This window comes from Mus musculus, chromosome 3 (genome assembly GCF_000001635.26).
Source record: "Mus musculus strain C57BL/6J chromosome 3, GRCm38.p6 C57BL/6J".
Taxonomy (NCBI): domain Eukaryota; kingdom Metazoa; phylum Chordata; class Mammalia; order Rodentia; family Muridae; genus Mus; species Mus musculus.
Window position 1 is genome coordinate 134,119,312 of NC_000069.6, and position 22,272 is coordinate 134,141,583.

The 22,272-nt window shown below is 38.0% G+C and overlaps 1 long non-coding RNA gene across 2 annotated transcripts in view; it reads right to left on the bottom strand.

Annotated features, from left to right (window-relative positions):
• The window catches only part of Gm26691, a 318,666-nt gene that overhangs the window by 288,691 nt on the left and 7,703 nt on the right, over positions 1–22,272 (bottom strand). The gene's annotated exons all lie outside the window — the stretch shown is intronic.

A 22,272-nucleotide genomic window follows, 5' to 3' on the forward strand; every position in this document is an offset into this window, starting at 1 on the left:
CCTTACTACTATAGCTTTGCTAAGGGTACATAGTAGCAAGCTAGGTTCTGAATACTTATTCTTATACCCGTAGATGAGTGCCACAGCTATCTGCATCATCAGAGAAGTTATTTTGTGCAGTGGATGGATGGCTATCAATGTAGAAACCTATACCTGGGTGATATGCAGAAAATAATTTTTTTGTGAGTAGTCAGGCATAAATTTGACATCTAAATCATACCCCCTTCCCTTCAGGCACACAGAACATCACAGAAGAATAGTCAGGATTAAAAGATCCAGAGGTGGGGTGGATAGGATGAAACTGTCTTCTGGACATTGTAGGATCACTGTGTATTTAGGAACTCGCAGCAACTGTGGCTGCCTGTGTAACACCGACACAAAATAAAGCCAGTCAGAATTACAGCATGGACAGAGAGGTACTTAAAAGCCCATATGCCTAGGCATGCTGAGGCATGCTTTTATACCTGTGCCCCAGTTCACAAATAACTATGTGAAGGGTCATTATTAATTAACAATGCTTATGGCCTTTTGCTAGGCTTGTTCCCTAACTAGCACATAACTTACTCAACCCATTTAAACTATTCTATGCCACATGGCTGGTTACCTCTCTTTAGTTTCATATGTCTGACTTCCTCAGAGTCCAGGTGGCAAATATCCCATCTATATCTCCCAGAGTTGCACTCTCTCTACTGAACTACCACCTTCTGCCTCTGCCTTCTGCTAATAGAGACCATCAGAGTTTTATTGACTGTTGATGTTTCCATACAGTAAGCAAGATATTATCCCTATAGCTACCTATAGTTGATGGGTGTTATTATAAGTTATTTTATTTACTTACATTCTAGTCGTTACCTTCCCTTGCTCCTCCCAACACACAGTTCCTCATCCCATTCCTACCCCCCCTTGACTCCAAGAGGGTGTTACTCCCACTCCCCCCACACACACACCAGGCCTCCCCCTGCCCTGGAGCCTCAAGTCTCTGGAGGATTGAGCACATCTCCCACTGTAGCCAGACCAGTAAGACTTCTGCTATATATGTACCAGGGGCCTTGGACCTGCCCGTGTATGCTCCTAGTTGGAGGCTCAGTCTCTGGGAGCTACCCTGGGGTCTGGGTTAGTTGAGACTGCTGGTCTTCTTATGAGGTCACTCTCCCTTTCAGTTTCTTCAATTCTTCCCCTAATTCAACCTTAGAGGTGCCCGACTTCAGTCCAACGGTTAGGTGCTAAATATCTGCCTCTGTCTCAGTCAGCTGCTGGTAGGGCCTCTCAAAGGACAGCCATGCCAGGCTCCCATCTATAAGCACATCATAGCATCGATAATAGTGTCAGGCCTTGATACCCCCTATGAGATGAATTCCAAGTTGGGCTGGTCATTGGACCACCTTTCCTTCAGTTTCTTCTCCATTTTTGTCCCTGCAGTTCCTTTAGAAAGGAATGATTCTGGGTCAGAAACTTTGACTGTGGGTTAGGAACCCTGTCCCTCCACTTGAGGCCCTGTCTACCTACTGGAGGTAGACTCTTCGAGTTCCCTCTCCCGAGTGTTAGGCATTTCAGATATGGTCACCCCCCGCCCCAGTTGATGGTTTATAAGTGATGGAGAGTCATTGTTTTTTCTAAGGATGTGACCCTGGTTGGTTACCCTTGCTACAGTGGATCTCCCTTTATTCATGAGTATGTGGGCATAATAAATTAGACTGAGTGGGTTATTTGGTAAGAGAGACATAAAATTGGGGCCTGTCCTGTACAAGTTATGAGAGTAGTAGGGGCAAATGTAATGAAAGCATATTCTATGTATGTTTGACATTCTCAAAGTTTTAATTAAAAATTTATATAAAAAATTAGTTACAACTATATACCATTCAAGCTAGGAGAATTTCACAACAGCAAGGATGTTGGCTTATGCATAAGAGAAGAGAGAGTCTTAAGCATACATATGAAGATACTAATATGGAGAGGCTAAAACAAAGCCAGAGACAAACAAAACAACAAAAACAGCAATACACAGAGAGCCAGAAGAGCATCAGCCATGGACTTTCAAGGACATTAGCTCTAACGAAATCTCAAAGGGGGCTGTTAAGGAGGGCAGGAGAGCGCAGCAGTTTGCCATTCATGGGAGAAACTCAGCTTTAGTGGAATGATCATGGTGAAGGGATGCAGTGACATCAGACAGAAGCTGGTACTGCACAGGTAGGCAGATGGAGAAGACTGTGATGAGGAAACAGAAGCTAATCAGAGACAGCCACCGTGACCTTAGCTTGAGAAGCAAAGGAGAAATGAGAACCATCATTTTCTCAATTTTTTTTTCAGGGATCCACAGGTTGAGCTACCCTCCTAGACTACTAAAAGTCAGTATGTTCCTAAGGAAGCCAGGGCTGGTATTTAGTCTTAAGAGTTGTCCATGGACTTGGAAATAGTGCCCTGAATCAATACCTATTATTTAAATGCCTTGGCTTATCCCTACTTTCTCTTTACTAATAGATGCTTCTACTCAGCCTTCTGACTAAGAGGCCATTTTATGTCGATATAATAGCTATCACTTCATAATTTTTTATTTTTATTAATTCACTCAAAAGTGAGGTCATTTCCTTTAGACTGAATGGCCCTAGTCTTTTCCTTGCTTTGTGAACAATATACTTACTGATAGTTCTGCTTTTATTTCGAGAAGACAACTGGCAGATCTTCCCAGATTCACTACTGTGATGTGAACTTGAGCTCTGCCTCAGACAGGTACAAAGCAAACTGGGAAGAGCCAGGGGAAGGCAAGTGATGCATCTTGGGGTGCCTTATCATTCAGTCAAAATACATTTATAATTTTTGGTCGATTTTTCGTTTTTCGAGACAGGGTTTCTCTGTGTAGCCCTGGCTGTCCTGGAACTCATTCTGTAAACCAGGCTGGCCTTGAACTCAGAAATCTGCCTGCCTCTGCCCCCCAAGTGCTGAAATTAAAGGCGTGTGCTACCACTGCCTAGCCACACATTTATAATTTCAACCACTGGGAATTTTATGGTTCTGGGAAAAAAAAACCCTATTCTTTACTTTCAGACATCTTTGTCATCTATCTTCAAAATCAGATCGAATAAAGGGGTTATGGTTCTTTCTCTAACATATTTAACATTATAGAAGTTTTTAGATGCTATCAAAAGGAGGAAAGAGTAACAGTTCAATTACATCTTCTGGAAATTTTTAGAAGATGGGTTGCTGAATTATATTAATTTACTTGGTTCCGTTTTCTCACTCTTATGTATCTGTTCGTGGTTTCATGTTTTGTTAGAATGAGGAATATGGTTAGGGTAATTTTAGCTTCTTCTTTTCCTATCACTCCCTGGCCAAACTTTTTACTCTGTAACCAAAGCTAGCCTTGGGCAGAAGTGCTCTATAATTTCTTTCTAGATGTCTCACCTTCCTGTAGAAGAGAAAATAGCAGGTGTCTGCGGGTCTGCCTTTCCTGATCACCTAGTAACTTAGCAGCACCGTGTTGACTATTGAACACTGATCTTTCAACAAATACAGGTTCCAGTTTTTATTTTATTTTTTGTGCACCATGAATTGCAATAGGTAAGTATTGTGTGGTGGAAAGAGGTCTGGACTGATCAATAAGACCTGGGTTATGACTACTTTGGGCTTTGTTGCTCTCAGCTTTAGTTGTCCCATATGCAACTTTAAATTTTAAGGTAAGCTCTGGGATCAAAGCCAGACTACGGCTTGGAATCCTTGGTTTCCAAATGATTTGACAGTCTTTCTGACAAATAATCTCACATTGAACAACATTTGTTAGTTGACTAGATCAATGTGCAAGTGACTTTGTCCCCCACTTGAGATCATTATCCACAATGGGTATAGAGTTCAACTTATATTTTTCTGAATACATGATGGATTTCTTGTAACTAAATTTATCTCGTCCTATAGATTGATGCTCTACTACTTATTAACCGTTGGATTTTTTTCAGCATGTTGATAGATAAAATGCTGAAGAATGTCCATTACTGTGTCATTGGTAAGTGCCCTTTAATTCTCTCATTTATTTACACCAAGTTTAACCAGCCATGTTCCTTCCTGTCTATGCCTTCTCCAAAATATCCATCTTTGTGGGACCGTGAAAGGCAGCCTGTTTTGCTTGAGCAAAGATTGCTCTGGAGACCCGGTAGAAAACTCTACAAGGGATGGAACAGTGAGCCATGTTCCCAGAGACAGGTGCCTGACACCATGGAGCCCCCAACTCCAGAATTCTGTGACTGTCAGTCACACAAAGTCCCAAGTTCCTGGCATTCTAGCTAGACTCCACCTTCATTCTCATCTTTCTTACTCCACTGGAAGGCCCAAGGACTATCGCCTGTGTGGGAGCCACCCAGCACCCCCTCTCTTATTGCCCTCTTCTTCCTTTCAGCCCTGGGGATGACCAAGCTGCCCCCAGGGCACCCACTTTGTTATCAACTCTTCCAAGGTGTCCAGTGGTGTCTGGGATGCCCAAGACTGAAAACCTATTATCTCTGGCCTCCGTGAGGCCCAGAGACCTTGAACAGCCCCTTGCCTTCCGGCCCCCAGCCCCCACGTGGGCTGGATTCCGTGGCTTCCCACAGCTAGACACCCACCCAGGGCTGCATGGAAAGCGTGCGACAGTCCTCCCGTGTCCGCCTGCCCAGAGCACTGGAACTCTGGTGGGACACAGGTTTTCTCCCACTCCCTTTGTTTTAATTTTTTTACTAGATATTTTCTTCATTTACATTTCAAATGCTATCCCAAAAGTCCCCTATACCCTCCCCCTGCCCTGCTCCCCAACCCACCCACTCCCAATTCCTGGCCCTGCCATTCTCCTGTACTGGGGCATATGATCTTCACAAGACCAAAGGCCTCTCCTTCCATTGATGACCTATCAGGCCATCCTCTGCTACATATGCAACTAGAGACACAAGCTCTGAGGGGTACTGGTTAGTTCACATTGTTGTTCCCCCTATAGGGTTGCAGACCCCTTTAACTCCTTGGGTACTTTCTCTAGCTCCTTCATTGGGGGCCCTGTGTTCCATCCAATAGATGACTGTGAGCATCCACTTCTGTGTTTGCCAGGCACTGGCACAGTCTCTCCCACTCCCTTTATTCCCCCATGCCCACTGCCTGACACATCCTTATTTCCTTTCCCCTATATCTACATGTACCATCCTTGTTTCTCTGACCAGAAAAACCTAGATGTTCACCATTCTATGCCTCCAACTGTCACTTCACTCTTTGTAAAATGTTCTTTATCACTGTAATATTTATTTTAATAACATTTTGGGAATTGAAAATGTCAATAAACTGAACTCATATGGGCTTAAAATTCTATTTAGTTTTGCATCTCATGTTGCATATTTGGAATGTATATTGTTTAGCCATTGTTGCAAAAACTCTTCTTTGACTCATAAGCCAATCTAAACCTCAGTATCTGTAACAATTAGTGCAGTTTTCCATTCATACATCTTTGCATCCCTTTGTAGAAACTAGCTTACACCTGCAGGTCTGTGGATTGAATGAAACATCTAGACTGTGTACCATGAGTCCCCTGGACAGAGGAAGAGGAGTGACTCTTGTCATGACAGTTCAGGCCCCTCCTTAAGTCACAAGAACTATATCCCATTGTTCAAAGGAAGGCACATTGCACATCTGAAGATAAGTGGTTTGAAAGTGAACTCATCTCAACATGAAGCCATAAAAGAATAAAATATTGTGCATTACAAGAAGCAAAGCATAGAAACTAGTAGCTCACCCTGCCACAGCATGTGCTGTTGAATGTTGAGTGAATGCCTGGCATGCATACACTTCAAAGCTACAAGTGAGAAACCAGTGACATCATTCACTAAGTAGAACTAGATCAGACCAAAGTGCTAATATGAGTTTCAAACTGTGCAACTGCACATGTAGTAAAATAGAAACCAAATGACATGGGCCAGTCATGCATGTCCAGTGGCAATAGGAATGCCTGACAAGGTGAGTGCTTTTGTGATTCAGTCCTTAATCTGGACAGAACCTAGGATAAGGGACCTTCTGCCTGACCCATGCCATGTGAGTGACTTTTTTCCCCCTGCATGTAGTGTCTGTGTCAATGTACACTTCTCTTCTGGTAAGACAGGAACCCAGTTAGGACTCAGAACCACAGAATAGAAGGGCACAGCAAGCATCTCCCTCTCTCTTACTTCCTACTCTGCTTTCGTTATCTTTAGCTATTTTTTAAAAGTAGCCAGAGGCTGTCTCCATTTCCCCTGAAGAATTTTGTGAAAACTGACTTATAAATTATTGCAAAGCACTTTGAAATGGTAAAGCCACTTAATAACATTCTAAACCAGGCCGGGTACAGCACACGTGCCGTGTATCGTGGGGGAATTTCTGGAAGGTTGCAAGTCTCATCGTGACTGCAAAAAGACTTCCGTTCCCTTCATGTGAATTTTCACTTAATATGTACATAAATAAGTGAAGTAATGCTGTTTCAGTAAGGAAGAGAAACTTAAACATTTACCTGTATACACTTTTTGTCTTCTTAACGGAGTAGCTGTAAATTCTCAGCCTGTAAATTCCAGTATTTATTTATGCGAAGAAATAACAAAAGCATTAGAAAGCAAATTTTCCAAGACAGACATATATTATATCTATTTATCCTTAAATTTTTTGAATTTAAAATATAATAACATCATTTCTTTCCTTTCTGTACCCCTTCCAACTCCTTCAAAAGACAGACAGACAGATAGACACACACACAAACACACGCACACACACAAGAAAAACCTCAGTGAATCCACATGGTGCCACTGTATGCGTATGATCTCAGGATTAGGATTAGCCAATAAGAGGGACTTCTTCCTGAGGCCATAAAAGATTTTCCCCTTCTGTGCTAGCATTTCTATTGGTGTCATCTTTATTAAGACCGTTTTTAGGCAGTTACGCTGGTGAGACTTCATGGCCTTAGCTTCTTTGACACTTCCAGAAGATGCAGTGTCACAGCAAACTTTCTGTTCCTCTGGCTCTTACAATTTCTTCACATCCACCTTCTGCAGTGACCTTCGAGTCCTAGGTGCAGAAGTGTTGTTGCGTATCTAATTACCTGCAACTGTACTTGTTCAAGGAGATGAAAAAGAAAGGGCAGAAAAATCCAATTATCAGTCATGGCATGAACTCTGAATGTTTTAGGTTCATTTATTGTAGTTCCAGGAGCCCAGTGAGCAGACACAAGTACAAGATCTTAGGTGGACACAATAGGACCTACATGTTATTGTGGTGTTTGAGAGGCAGAGGTGTGAAGATTGAATGAATTTGGGCTAACCTGAGCTACACAGCAACACTAGCAGGTCAGTCCAAGGGAAGTATAGGAAGACTGCATCTCAAAATGAAGATGTGAAAAAAGTCTAAAATCATATACAAATAAAAAGACAAGACCTTTGCCTTCACAGAAGTTACACAGCCATAAGGACAGAAGCGAGGCACGTATGGTGAAATGAAGATATAAGGAACCTGGTTTAGCATGGATGGGTGCACACGTATGTGCGTGCTTATGGGTGGATGTATGAATGTAATCACTAGAGTAGAGCAAAATGAAAAGTAAAGGAGGTCTCACAGGTTCAAGACCATCTTTTGGAAACTCTTTATATGGAAGTGTGTAGACATAGCTAATGAGCAATACAAAATGTCTTTAAACTTTCCTGAAATTACACTGTTTTATGTATTAGTTATCCACAACAATGGCCAATATTCAAGTATATGATGTGTTTATGCATTAAAATTAAAGATAAAGGAAAACTTCTTGAAATGTCAATTTAACAAGTACTGTTTAGTGTATTGCCTTATCTGGCCATCAATTGGGGCAGAGGCCCTAGGTCCTGTAGAGGCTTGACATCCCAGAATGAGGGAACACTAGAGTGGTGAGGCAGGAATGGGGGTGGGTAGGTGGGTGCAGGTACACACTCCTGGAAGCAAAGAGGAGATGGACAGAATGGTATGGGTGGTTTGTGGAGGGGAAACCGAGAAGGGAGACATTTGAAATGTAAATAAATAAAATAACCAATAAAAAGATACCATTTTTTCTTTACTAGTTACACTAAATGCAGAGAGATGCAGTTTTTTTTAAAGCTTAATTTTGGACCCACCTTCTTGCTTTCACTCCATTCTACTGCCTTGCCTACTTGCTTTCTCTGTCTCATGCAAATGCCATTTCTTTTATATTCCCAAATATGAATATTTTGGGTTTATCACTTTGTCTCTTTGCTTCTGTAGATGTTCATAACTGGGACATGTTTCTCCTCCAAGAACAACTTAATACCAGCAATGTGTCTATCAGGGACCCCCAGAGCTCATATCTATAGCTGCATATGTAGCAGAAGATGGCCTAGTGGGCCATAACTGGGAAGAGAGGTTCCTTGGTATTGCAAACTTTATATGCCCCAGTACAGGGGAATGCCAGGGACAAGAAGTGGGAGTGGGTGGGTAGGGGAGGAGGGCGGAGGAAGGGTATAGGGAACTTTCGGGATAGCATATGAAATGTATATAAAGAAAATATCTAATAAAAAATAAATTAAAAAAAGATATTTAAGAAAACATGTCTAATGCTCATTTGCTTCACTGACTTCTAGACAGACGTACTGTACCCTGCAGTTTCCCAGAATTCGCAACACATTTCTAATACATCATTCACCAGATGGCTCTAAGTCTATACAATTAATTGTTTATATACTTGTGCCCACCTCATAGACTTTAATTTGACTGAAGGCATTCTTATTCTTTTGGGTTTTCTATCCCCAGATCAAAATAAAGACCTAGAAGTTATCTAAGATTCAGGAAAATGAAAATAGATGCAAATAGTTGAGTGATGGAACAAGAAAAGAGATAGGTAGTCTAAGATTAGTATTCATACTAGTTTGAAAATTCATCTTCTATTTTAATCTTGCTTTTTCCTTTTGAAAGTTTTAGCTAAGAATGAAAAAAAAATTCTAGGTCATAGGATTAACAGACTGGCTATGAGTGCTTCCCTGTTTTCTGAAAAAGAAATTTGTCAATTATTTTTAAAATCGTTAAAACATGTGGGAAGATAATTTTCAAGTAACTGAATGATAAAGTCTGTCTGTGAGATATATGTCCATGAAGAACTGCACATGTAAGCACAAAATAATATTCTCCTTGATTCAGCTTTTAAGCTACCAATTAATAGTTCCTAAATCAAGTCATACCTAGATGGGTGTTCTCTAGGTCTTTGGGTATTTCACCTTTTCTTATTGCTTTCCTTACTTGATATTCATTATTATATATGTATTAGTGGAGAATTGATGATAGAAAAAAGTTAGGAAAAGTTGGAGTTAATCAGTGACTTTCCTTCTAAGAAAGTCTGGCAAATACCTGGGGTTTTAAATGTGTTAGTTTTGATATTCATGGCTTCACAATATGAGTGATAATAGCTACACATCAAATTATGTTAATATGTCATTTACTTCAGCCACTTTTGATGTTGGGCTTTTTAATTTTTATAGTAGCATGACCCAGATATACTTTAATAAAATACTGCATTTTAAAGAAAATTTTAAAATATTTAAAAAATTTAAAAATCTTACTCCTGCTGGTCTGTTGGAATATTCAATCCAATTTGATGGTAATTGTGAAGCTTCACTATGGCATAGCCATACATTCATATGCATTCAACCCGGCAATATCACACCTGGGTATTGTACTATAAGGTTTGGGGGATGTGGAAAGGAAGCCTCACCATCAAGTGTCAGTTTTTACATGTTACCATACAGGTTTCCACTTTTCCCCCTTTGACTTTTTCTATTCAGCTCTCATTCCTGCTGTTTCTGAATGATAACTGCGGAAGAGGAATCTCCATAGAGTGTAACAAAGACCCTGGCCACCTGCAGGAGTTCCCCTCCTGGCCTTACTGCCTATGAGGATGCAGCCATGAAGGATCCCCAGGCCCTAGACATTCTAGGGCAGGCACCCCTCTTGTCACCCCCTCCTTTCATGGAATCTCTTTTTAGTTTGAAAGAATTCTTTCTCTTTGAAGTTCTAAAGGACATTTGCCTCTGCCCATGACCCACCTGCCACCTCCTCCCTTGCCCTTGCAGACCTAGGTTTGGGAAATAAAAGCCAAGAAATGCTTGTCAGGAATCTGCTTTCCTCTCCATGTGCATTCCTAGAGCAATGATCAGGGTCTCAGCTGTTTGAATTGAGAGAAAGAAAAAAAAATGAACACAGTAGGAAAAATGTATCTCAAAAGAGCATATGGTTACAAGGAATAGAGGAATTTCTAAGTGGAAAAGGAATAAATTTATTTTGTATTTAGAATCAATAATCAACTACAGGCTACCCACTGCAGCCTGTGTTTCCATGAAAGTACAACTGTTTTGTTTCTATGAGTAAAATAAGAAAACAATAGGCTGAGATTATATTAGTTTCATTCCTTACAGTTATTTAAAAGCCAGCCAATGAAGTGTGGAATTATATAATCATAATTATTATATGACTAATATGGTTTGTTAATATTTTTACAAAAAGGTCATTAGAAAATACTTGCTTGAAAAAGTTTCTTTTGCTCCTTAAGGCTACACACACATATAAGCACATGTTCATACACATGCATATAAACATATATACATATATCATATGCACATATACATAGAATATAATATACATATCCAAAGACATACAAAATTCTATTCCCTTGGATGATAGAAGATGATTACAGACTGATAGATATTTGGATAGATGATAGATAGATAGATAGATAGATAGATAGATAGATAGATAGATAGATAGATAATAGATAGACATATGTATGGATATATATCTATCATTCTAGAACATGTTTTTTGAACAAAGTTTAAGTTGTCAAATACAGAATTATAAACCTATTGATCAATTTTCATTATTAATACTCTTCTCTATTTGAAACATCAGGCTTTGGATAAAATTATTTTTTTAAAATACACAACTCATAATTTTGATACACAAAAGATTATAATGAAAGTATTCCCATTTGTATTAACTCTGTGATGGAAATGATCTCAACCCAACAAACAAGAAAACAATATAAGTAAACACTTTTGAATCAATTAGCTTGTAGTGGTTAATTATGTCAATTTGATTGAACTATGATAGACAGAGATCTGGTAAAACATTGGTTTTTTGGCATGCCTATGAAAGTATTTTCCAAAGAGATTAGCATTTAAAAAACCAGATTAAGTGAAACTGCTGTCACCAGGAAGGGAGACCTCGTCTGATCCAATCAGCTCCTGTGTAGAACAAAAGGCAGAGAATTGGTGAATCTATTCTGCTTGAGCTGAGACATCTGTCTCCCCAGTCCTCACTCCTTGAGGTTCCTGGTTCGTGAATGTTGTCACTCAGTGTAGTGTCATGCCACTGACTTCCTTGATTCTCAGGCTGTGTAGGCTTGGCCTTGGATCTGTTCTACTCACTGGCTTACACTGGGCATTCGGACAACTTCTCCAACCCCATGACCATGTAAGTCAGCATCTTATAGTAATTTGCTTCTTATTCTTCTACCTGTGTTTCTACCTGTGTGCCCTATTGATTCTGCATCTCCACAACACACTAAGAGTGAGCTGAAGAAATTGTTTGAAGAAAGAGCCTTTCTTACTTACTCATGTTAATATTTTACAGACTTATTATTTATACTCTCTTCTTATTTTTATTTATTGTTTTTTATTATTTGAAGTCAGATTCAATTGCTCTATTTTGGATTCTGCTCCCACTCTCTTCTAACAAAATGCTGTTTCATGAACCAAGAGAGATTCAAATATTCCCCAAACACGGTTCTTCTCTGGGGCCATCAATGCACTTGTTCTACAAGCCTACTATGCAGACCTGAGGTAAGTAGTATTTCTTATTCATCTCCTTATCTTCAATCTTTGGTACGGTGATTATATCCATTAAAAAATATTTGTTAAACAGATCTCTACTCATAATAATCAGTCTTATTATGGTAACCATTAAAATATTTTATTAGTTTTTCATGGCTCTTATAGTAAAGTACCATATACTTGGACGTTTAAACAACCAAATTTTCTTAAAGTTCTAGAAACTGCAACACCTTTGGTTTCTCTGAAGACTTTCTCCCTGCCTTGCTTATGGCTGCCTTCCTCAAGGGGCTTTTCTTCACTGGTGCTATCTATCTCCTCATAGGGCCTTTCCATCTCGCCTGTGTTCCTCTGGTGGTGGTGTTATTTTTTTCTCTAAAAACCATGCCAGTCATATGCAATAGGACTCTCTCATATGACTCAATTTAGGGCAAACTGACATGTTAAAGGTCTTGTTTTTAAATTAAATAATATAAGGTTCTCACAGTTTAGACGTAGCCATATAAACGCAAGCAAAGAACAATTTCACCTATAGCAAGAACCACGTGGATTTTTAAAGGAAATGTTGAAATGGTGAAAAGGGGAGGTTAGAGAAATATACCCAGAATTGGCATATGGGGTGACTTTCTTGCAGACTGATACAAAGGGAATTTCAGCAAACTAAGGTTCATGTAGGTATTTGGAACAACAGTCTAAGCTAGTGACTCCTCACGGGCAGCCTTAGCTTGTGTTTACAGGCTTTCAAGATTAATCTAAGAAATAGTAGTATCAGCCATTCACTGTGAACTTAGCTCTTTTCTTACCAGGGGCCCACATGTATATGGGATATGGCAGCGTCTGTTTGACTAAAGAAACTTCTGTGAGTTGTTGCTGTGGAATGGAAGTGGAGGCCAGGAGAGGATGGGCCACCAGATTTTATCATCTCCCATCCTCTGAATCACCCTGATTGTTTCTTAGTTAAGGTTATGCAAGTGAGGTGCAACGTATCCTCTGGCTAGCAATGGTTTTTTTGAAAACACATACAAAAAGTTAGAAGAAAAGCTACATCTCACACTTCAAGGTCTATAACAGACATCATCTTCATCCTACTGGTTTATCTGCTGGCCTGGTGATATGACCCAGACCTTCACACCTGAGGAGTCTGACTTTTGCTTACATTCTCAGGCTGTAATGGCACACAGACAGGTTTACACTGGGTGCAATCAATTGTTCCTAGTGTCAGATACATATGCTCCCATTCATATCACATAGCATTGGTCTCATTTCCTTACAATGATCACAATTGTTAGAGTCAGTTCATTGTTTCCACTTCCTCACTGGGTGTTTATCATGAAGAGCCACCCTAACACTTAGTGCTCTTAACCTGACCAGCCATTTACTTCATTCCTTGAAAGTCTTTTCTTGATCTTCCTCTCAGGTTCATTTTATCCAGTCCAGCTAACTCACTCATGAAACCATGACTTCAGTTCAGTTTTCATTCCATTCAAAGTCATACAACCCTACAGCCATGAAGCTGTCCTTTGGGAGGATAAATTTCCACATCATAGAGGGATAATCTTGACAAGGACGCATGGTATAATTGTGTTCACTTTCTCCTCACACCCCTGAGACTTTCTGAAATTTATGGACCGTGTTCAACTGTTTTCCTGTGTGGAAATGATTCAGTGACCATAGGTCCTTTAAGAGAAAAAGAAAGAAACTTTTTGAATATATGAAGTGTCTTAGAGTTCTTGCTCATGAAGGTCTTGCCTTCGTTTTGTTGTTGTGTTAGTTCCAAGGTATTAATATAAGCCCCATCTCAGAAAGTTGTGACTTCCTTTGGTAAAGCTGATCTCAATCTTCTACTCATTAATTAATAAGTAAACAAGCTATTATAATATGTTAAGCAATCATTTCAGTAGTTCTTCTTTTTTTCTTAGAAACATGTTCTAGAGTAATCTCAGTAGATGCTAATGGTCAGTGCCAACTCCACCCTACTGCATTCTCTATTCTGCCCTTTGACTTTACTAAATTTAAAACAATTCCATTCACTTTGCCCCTGAAATTAAATGCTGCCACCTGCTCTGTGAGATCAGGACCCATAATCTTAATTATTATCAAGAGTTAAGATTTTATGTTTTTAAATAATTCAGATTTTTTTCCTACAAAGACTATAGACTGAATAAGTTTCCCATCTTGTCACAGAATAATATTTTTACATGTTAAAGAAAAGCTCAGGGCTGGAAAGATGGCTTAGTGGTTAAAAGCACTGGCTGCTCTTTCAGTGGTCCTGAGTTCATTTCCCATAAACAACATGGTGGCTCACAACCAGCTATAATACCTCTTCTTGTATGTAGGTATGCACAAAGGCTGAATGTTGTATGAAAAAAACAAAAACAATTTTTTAGAAGCTTCATATAATACTTTTTCTATTGTATAGGTGACTAGTTCACAGGGGTGCTAAATTAATAATATTATTAACTTCACTGTCGAGAGCGATATTTGGGAACATTTTCTCCCGATTGTCTGGTAACTATAATCTATTTTAAGAAGTATTGCCAAGGAGATTGACCATGGATGGGTACTGAAGTTCTTGTAAAATCATTCACTCTAACTTTGACCTTAGTGATCTCTAACTCTCTGACCATTATTTTCCTTCATATATGTGTGTGTGTGTGTGTGTGTGTGTGTGTGTACATATTGTACATATACATAGTGTATATATGTATACATTTGTATGTTCATTTGTATGTGTATATGTATGCTTGTGTGTGTATGCATTTGTGTATGTGTGCATATACATGGTGTGTGTGCATGTGTGTGTTTATGTGTATATGTGTGTATGTACATACACATGGTTTGCATGAGTGAGCACATGTTTATGTGCATATATGTGAGTTTAGCACAACATCTGCTTCTGTTGGTCCTAGACAGCAGGGAGCCTTTGTCATGTGTTCAATGTATTGATGCCCCTGTTCACCATCACACCGTTCATCACCTGGGCAACCTTCTGTATCACATATGAGAACAGCTTTGTAACTAGATTGATGTCATCTAGCATTTCTGGAAAGATGGAGGCAGAGTTTGTATATTACAGTAATAAGAAATGCTCTCTGTAATTGGACAGGGATAATTCATGGGTCTTTTTCCATGACTTGAGGGGAAATTTCCCTAATAATATGTAATTGTATTTTCTATTATTCCAAATTTAGAACACACCTTCCTGATTATTCATTTAGCTTCCAGTTACCTTGAAATAGAAAGCAGTGCTCAGAATTGCTGGCATGTGGTTTCACTTGCTGAAGCTCCTCGGTGAGTGAATAAATACATATTTTTAGGCATGAAAACTTTAGCACCACCACCAGCAGGAAGCTCTTCAGGCAGTGTAAGATCGAATGGAGCTCTCTTCCTGAAGGAATTTATGTGGTGAGAAACCACTTGCAGTGGGTTCAACAGAGCCGTTTTCACATAGGTAGGGGAAAGGATGCCCTGTAAGTGTGGTCTGCTTTACAGTTGGTCTATGGCATTTGATGTGCTTCACTTGAAAACAAAAACAATTGTTGCCTGCCTTTGCAGAATGCTATGCTGTTGACACGACTTTGCGATGCTGCCATGGAGTCCCAAGGTCCACCCTCCCTATGCTAAGAGCCTCCTGCGATGTGACATCTGTATGACCTGATGATGATTCTGAACATAAGGGATATCCAGCCACAAGGATCTGGAGCCCAGATGCTCCTCTAGCGCTAAAGGGAAACCTGCTGCATTGTTCTCTGCGGAGAAAAAAAAAAACTGTGTAAAAGATAAATGATAGCTATAAAACTGAATACTTACTAACTATTGCATACAAGCAGGTGGACAACATAAATGCCTTGAGCACATACTAAAATTACACTTTAAGACACAGAGCCACTGTTGGTGGCTATGAGCATTAGCAGAAAGGCCAAGGCAAAGTCAGCCTAGTGCGAAATTGCTAGAAACAAGGATAGGTCTTTCCTATGTTCCTTGTGCTTCCTCTGTACAGCTTCACAAAGCTAGACAGCACTCAGAACAGCTTCACGCTACAGCATGAGAACAGCTAGTTTAGTCTTCTAGCATGATTAAATACTTCTGTAATCTCCTCACTTGGGAGGCAAGCAAGAGGATCAAGCGTTCAAAGCTGGGGCTGTTGAGTTGGGTCAGCAGTTAATAGGACTCCCAGCTTTTGTTGGTGGTCTAGGTTCAATTCCTAGTACACATATGATGACTCACAACTATTTACAACTCCATTTCCAGAATACTCAAAGCTTTTTTTCCTGACCTTGGTGAAAATCATGCACCCATGGGATATACAAACATATAGGCAAAACACCCATACACGTAAAATAAAAGTTAAAATAAAATAATAAAAATGTAAAATAAGTAAAGTAAAAATTTTGAAAGTTCAAAATTATTCTTGGCTGCATAATGAGCTAGAGGCCAGCTTGGTCTACATGAGACTGACTCAAAAAAAAAAAAAAAACCCAAGCAAATAAAATTAGATTTTATAATTAAACAACTGACAAAATCCCAAATAGCAACATGATACTATAATATAGTATCATTAGTGTTAATAAATTCAGAAGCATAAGTAATTATAAATGCTAGCAAGTGGCAGTCTTATCGAAAAGTCTGGAGTAAGCGGTATTTTAAAATAAATATTATTATTTGTAATCAGTACTGCCCACATTAAAGATTTGTCACACTATTACTTTTACTTTTTAATGGGATGTACATATGCACATATATATGATCACACACATATAAATACATCACACTATTACTTTTACTTTTTAATGGGATGTACATATGCACATATATATGATCACGCACACATAAATACATGCATATATATCACCTGCCATTTAAATCTCATGCTGTGTTATATATTTAGGTCTCTTTTATATGCAAGCATATATAGAACAAAAATATATGTGGTTGCATTTTTAAAAATTATATTCTTTGCATCAGCTTTGCAATCATTTCTATTTTATGGCAGACATCCAATCATGCTATTTGTTCATCTCTGTGTTCATATGGGGCTTTACTAAGCTGACGAAGTATGTTTGGGAACGTGATACACTCTGGGTGTCCTGAAATCATGGAAGGATTTGCAACCTGAGCACGGCATGAAACTCAGCAGAAACGTAGAAAACAATGTGAGGCAGAATCGAGATTCTGAATACAATTATAACCCAACTGAATACAATTATAAAGGAATTGGTTAGACTGAAGATCAGTCTATAGCATTCTTTTGTAATGTCTACACAGCATTCACATTCTAGTAGGAACAGAGAATTTCCAATTTCTAAAGCACCAATTTCATTCCATACTAATTTTATTTTGAGGAAACTTTCTTGTTATTCTCAGATCCGGAATCTCCTTGCATCTTGTTTCCTAGTAGTTTGTTTTCTGTTGTAGCAAATCAGATAAACTCTGCCCTTTCCTTTACCTATATTATATATTTTCCTTTGGCTGTCAAACATCTGAAATTTTCTTGTGCTTAGAAAATTCACTGACTTGTGAATCTTATGGAAGGGGGAGGTAATGGCAGAGACAGAAATATTCATTCCCTCAGTCAATAACTCAGTCAGTCTCATTTAGGAACCCTGAACCTGAGATCTGGTGCTGGTAACCCAGAAAAAGTTGGCCATAGACAATATCATAGCAGCAAATCAGGAAGCAGTGGCCAGCAGGTAGCAAGCATGTGTTTCCAGAGGTGGCAGCATAATGAAGCACCAAGAATGCCAAAGATTCAGTGCAGAGATGGAGACAGCAGTGTGGGCTAGGAGGTTAGATAGTGGCGGTGTGGCAACAGGGTGCTCATTAGACTAGCTTTGTGAGATGATTTCGGATGGAATCTTGAATACTAATAAGTTTTTTCCCCCTAGACTATTTTACAAGTTTACTTCCACGTTTTTAGCAGTGATTTTTTTGTGTGTGAGTTATATCATACCTTCCCTATGATTTGCCTTTCTGTTTGAGTTAGCCAAAGTAGCCAAATTCCATTTCTATTGTTTGCAAGCAGCTACTCCATCTGCCAGAATACACCAGTCTTTGTGATTTAAAAAGGTTAGGAAACCTTGGCAGAGGTTAAGGACTAGAGGGTCACTTGGATAAAGAATGCCACTGCAGTCTCTGCAGCAAACAAATAACCCCGCTTTAGCCCCTATTGATGTAAAACTCAAAAGACAAAGCCTTAGGTGTCCATAAGAAAATTGTTTACGTCTTGAAACTATTTTGTAAACAATGAAGGAGGTATTTGCTACCTTAATGTATATACCTCAGACAGGGTACATTAATGTGAAAAGTTGAACAAAAGCACTCATCATCAAAAGGGAACCAATGTTCAAGAAATGGAGATTGATTGATTGCCTAAAAATTAAAATAATAACCTTAAAGAAGCAAGAAATGAGATAAGATACAAAAAGACAGAAACAAAATTAAATTAAGAAAACAATAGTAACAAAATATAAAGCTAATAAAAATATAGCAGCCAAATAAACAATCAATCAATAAATCTAGACTTAAAAATGCCCATGCATCCTCTCTAGCTACAAGATGTTTGTTAAAATAAAATCAATCGCTGAACTCTTAAAAAAGAAAAAATAGAACTAGAAAACACACTGAGATTTTTCAGCATAAAAGAAATGGTCAACAAACTTGAATATAAGTAATCTGAAAGTGGCCAATTCGATAAACAGAAAGAAAACCATGATGTTTCACATAACCATGTATGTAATGGGCTATATGTATGAAGAAATAGTCCCTTAGCATTATAATGGAGCTAGAACAAGAATGCATAGATAAAGAGGAAGAATAAACAGAAATTACAAGGAAAACAAGAAATGAATCCATTACTTTTCATTTAGCCTCAACCAAGTTCTTAGGACACAGGAAGAAAGCAGCCACATTCTTTGCCAAAATTTAATAGAAATAGTTTCTTGCCCAGCCCCTAATGTAGTTTTATCTGCAACCTCTTGAGGTGGTGTCTCCATAGTTCATTGTTAAGAATTAGAATGGCAGTCCATAGAGATACAATATATTGAATTTAAAAATCCAGGTTTTGCTTACTGATGCTAACAAAGCAATGCTACATAGTGGATTGCGTGTTTCATCTTAAAGAGTTTGGAGAATCGACATAAGTACACATGTTGATACATCATACAATTAATACATGTTCAGAGTTCCAATGGACTCCTACTTTGAGTTCTGAGAGGGATGATTCTGAGATTGCATATTCATTAGAGATGACAGCCATCTAGGAGATGCCTTTACAGATTAAAACTGATGATGCTTAGACATATATGTCTGTAAAACACAACAATTTTATTAACATTATGGAATGAAGTCTATACCAGATATAGCTTACAGTCCCACAGGTCAAGCCATCTTAAAAAGACCTAAAAGGACTTTGAAGGAAATAATCCTACTCATAAAACAGAAGAGGGATATGATATCTCCCAAGGATAGTTCTAAATGTGCTTTGTTGACTTTAAGCTTTTTAAAAGCCAATTAATTAGCACAACTGCTAAATTATAATGGATTTTAGAATGAACTGCTGAATTAGTTTGCCTATAGAAGTCCTAATTCCAAAATGGAAGAAAGGATGTATGTTATGTTGGAGAGGAGATTTTACTTTTGTTCTAACAGGAAAATAAAAGCTCTATCTTCCATTGAAATTATTAAAGTAATATTTGTCAGGGGAAGACCTCCTGAAGATCTCAACTACAGACAAGAAGAAAATCAAAAGGATCAAACAACCTTATAATGCACAATGCCAACCCCTCTATTGAACAACTCTGAAACTGACTGGGACATATATATGTTTCTAGCCAGAACTTCAGCCTTCAAGGCCAAAAATTCTTGTTGGCTACAAAAATTTTATAACTGATTAATACATACTATCCTTTCATATGTCATGAATGGAAATACATATTGCAGTTGATTATATGATCAAACTAACTTCTAATGAAAGAAAGTTGTCTTTTCACCTCCTCAAACAAAGAACAGGAAATAATCTTTAATTAATCTGTGCACCCTGCAGAGTCCATACAAATGTCTTTATAGAGCTATCTATTGCTTGTAAAGTTTATGTATTTATTGCAGAATGAAAAAAACAGGAGAGCAGCCCTGACAAGATTCACCCTTGAGGGTGCTGAGGTGATAAGACCTGCTGCTGTTCCAGCTACCTGCTTGATCTTGCATCAAATTGTTGCTGTTTCCAGAGACTTGCTTCTAAAACAGCTTTAGAAAGGACAGCTATCCCAGATGATGTCAGCTTATCTAGCCTCTCAAACTGTTCCACTCAGGGCTTCAGTTAAACCCTGAATTTTCTCAGCACATACAGACTGGACAACAAATGGTTATAGCCAGCTTTATTAAGACTAACCGTTTTTCTAATTTCATTTTGGGTCCCCCCAAAATAAATTCTTGGCTACAATTCAGCAGGAAGCAATCATAAGACCATTGTCCCAGTCCCTTGCATTGGGGAGGATGGTTTGCTCATTTTATAAGTTATACATATGTTATTATTTTAAGGGATACTTTACAAATAATTTTGGCCTTAGACAGTAGAGAAACTAAATATGGAACTTAGACTCAGGGGTTTCTATCTTTCCTTTTCTTTTTCCTTCTTCCTCTCTTAGATAAAGGGACGGGAGTTCAAAAGAAAATTAGGGGATATAAAAATATTATAAGAAATTAGAAAATTATTGAATCTACTCTTAAACCAAAAAAACATTTTATAACCATAATCTTACATTGGTAGAGATTTTTATATTTTGATGCAGAATATTTTCTTACATTGGTACAGAATTTTGTATATTGATACAGGTTTAAAGTTTTCATTGGTATGAATCCTTTTATATTGATACAAATTTTAAGATTAAATTTGTCATAACATAACATAACAGATGTAGGTTTCAACTCTTAGATAGGTGTTAGGCATATGCAACTTATTTAAAAATACAAGTTTTAGTCCTAATATGCCCCTGACAATACCCCATTACACTTTAAAGAAAATATGAGCATCAATAGCTTCCATATAGAGTTGCTTCAATTGTGGAAAGCTAACTACTGGGAAAGAAGTGCCCTACCTTCATCTATAGACAAAATTCTGTCCAAAAGAACAAACAGACATAGAATTGTAGATTTCTGAATTCTGCCAATACAGAGTAAGCTAGTCCTTCGTAATTGCCGCTTTACTTAAGGTCTGCCAGATGTTCTTGATCAGAAGGCTAAAGATAGATGCTGCAACATTATAAAGAATATTAGAGTCATCTGTCTCTGTCGTTAATTTTTGGAATCTGTGTTCCAATCCTTCCTACATACTCAAAAAATATTTATTTGCTCTTCAGGTCTCTGATGGGGTTCAAGACTAGACAGTCATAGTCTTACTAGAAACTTAAGTTGTTTGCGATTTTAAAAGGTATTTTAGGTCTAAGAAGGTAATTTGAAGTTGGTAATACAAGTTCATAGAAATTTATTTGGATACAAAACTTTGAACTCACTGGGATAGGATGGATAATACTTTCTCCTAAGTTACCAAATAGAAACAGACTGGATTTTTGAATGGAACTGTTACTTAATAATTTTCATAATAATGTCATAATTATTCCTACTGTATTTTTATTAGTATAAGAGAAATAACCTTTTAATTTATATTAAAACAAGGGGAATTATTGAGGTTTAGTCTGTTGCTATGTATTGTAATGCTAAATTCTACACCAGAAGATCTAGGCATATGAGTTAATTCTCATGTATACATGGTTTTCTTGTGCAAAAGGGATTAGAAGTAGGTGGTTTTGAGTTACCTGGTTGGGAGTAGAGAAGAGAAAGGAGAAAGGAGAGATAAGAAAGAGAAGAAAGAAGAACAGGAAGAGAGAAAGAAGTCACCACGAGGGGAGACTGTCCATGAACATATGGCCAGAAGAAACAGCAAGTATCTGGGGTATAAAACTGGGGAGGTAGACAAACTGACAGTTAGAAAAGTAGATTAGAGGTTATCCCAGTAATTGTCAAAGCCAAATAAAATAACCATAGTCTGAGTCTCATTTATTTGTGAGTCAGTTGGGGATAAGAATAAACTGGTTCTACTACAGTGTAGGAATAGGATTTTAATATCAACTTTATACATTAGTAGAATTATCTCTAACTCTACACTTTTTATATTCACTTTTCTTAGGCAATAACTTGATTATTTTAGATAGAGATATCAATTTTCTAATATTACTTTTTAAACTTACAGAAAGATATATTAACAACATAAGGGTTTTTATAAGCATAACTAACATCTGTTGCTGTAGGTGGATAAGCACTCTTTGCATATATCCAGGTGCTAAAACCATAAAGAATTTATAATTGCTTTAAAACTGTGTTCCATGTTTTAAAACTGAAATATCAATAGAGCATGGTCTCTCCATTTATATTTAGTATATGAATAAATCACAAAATT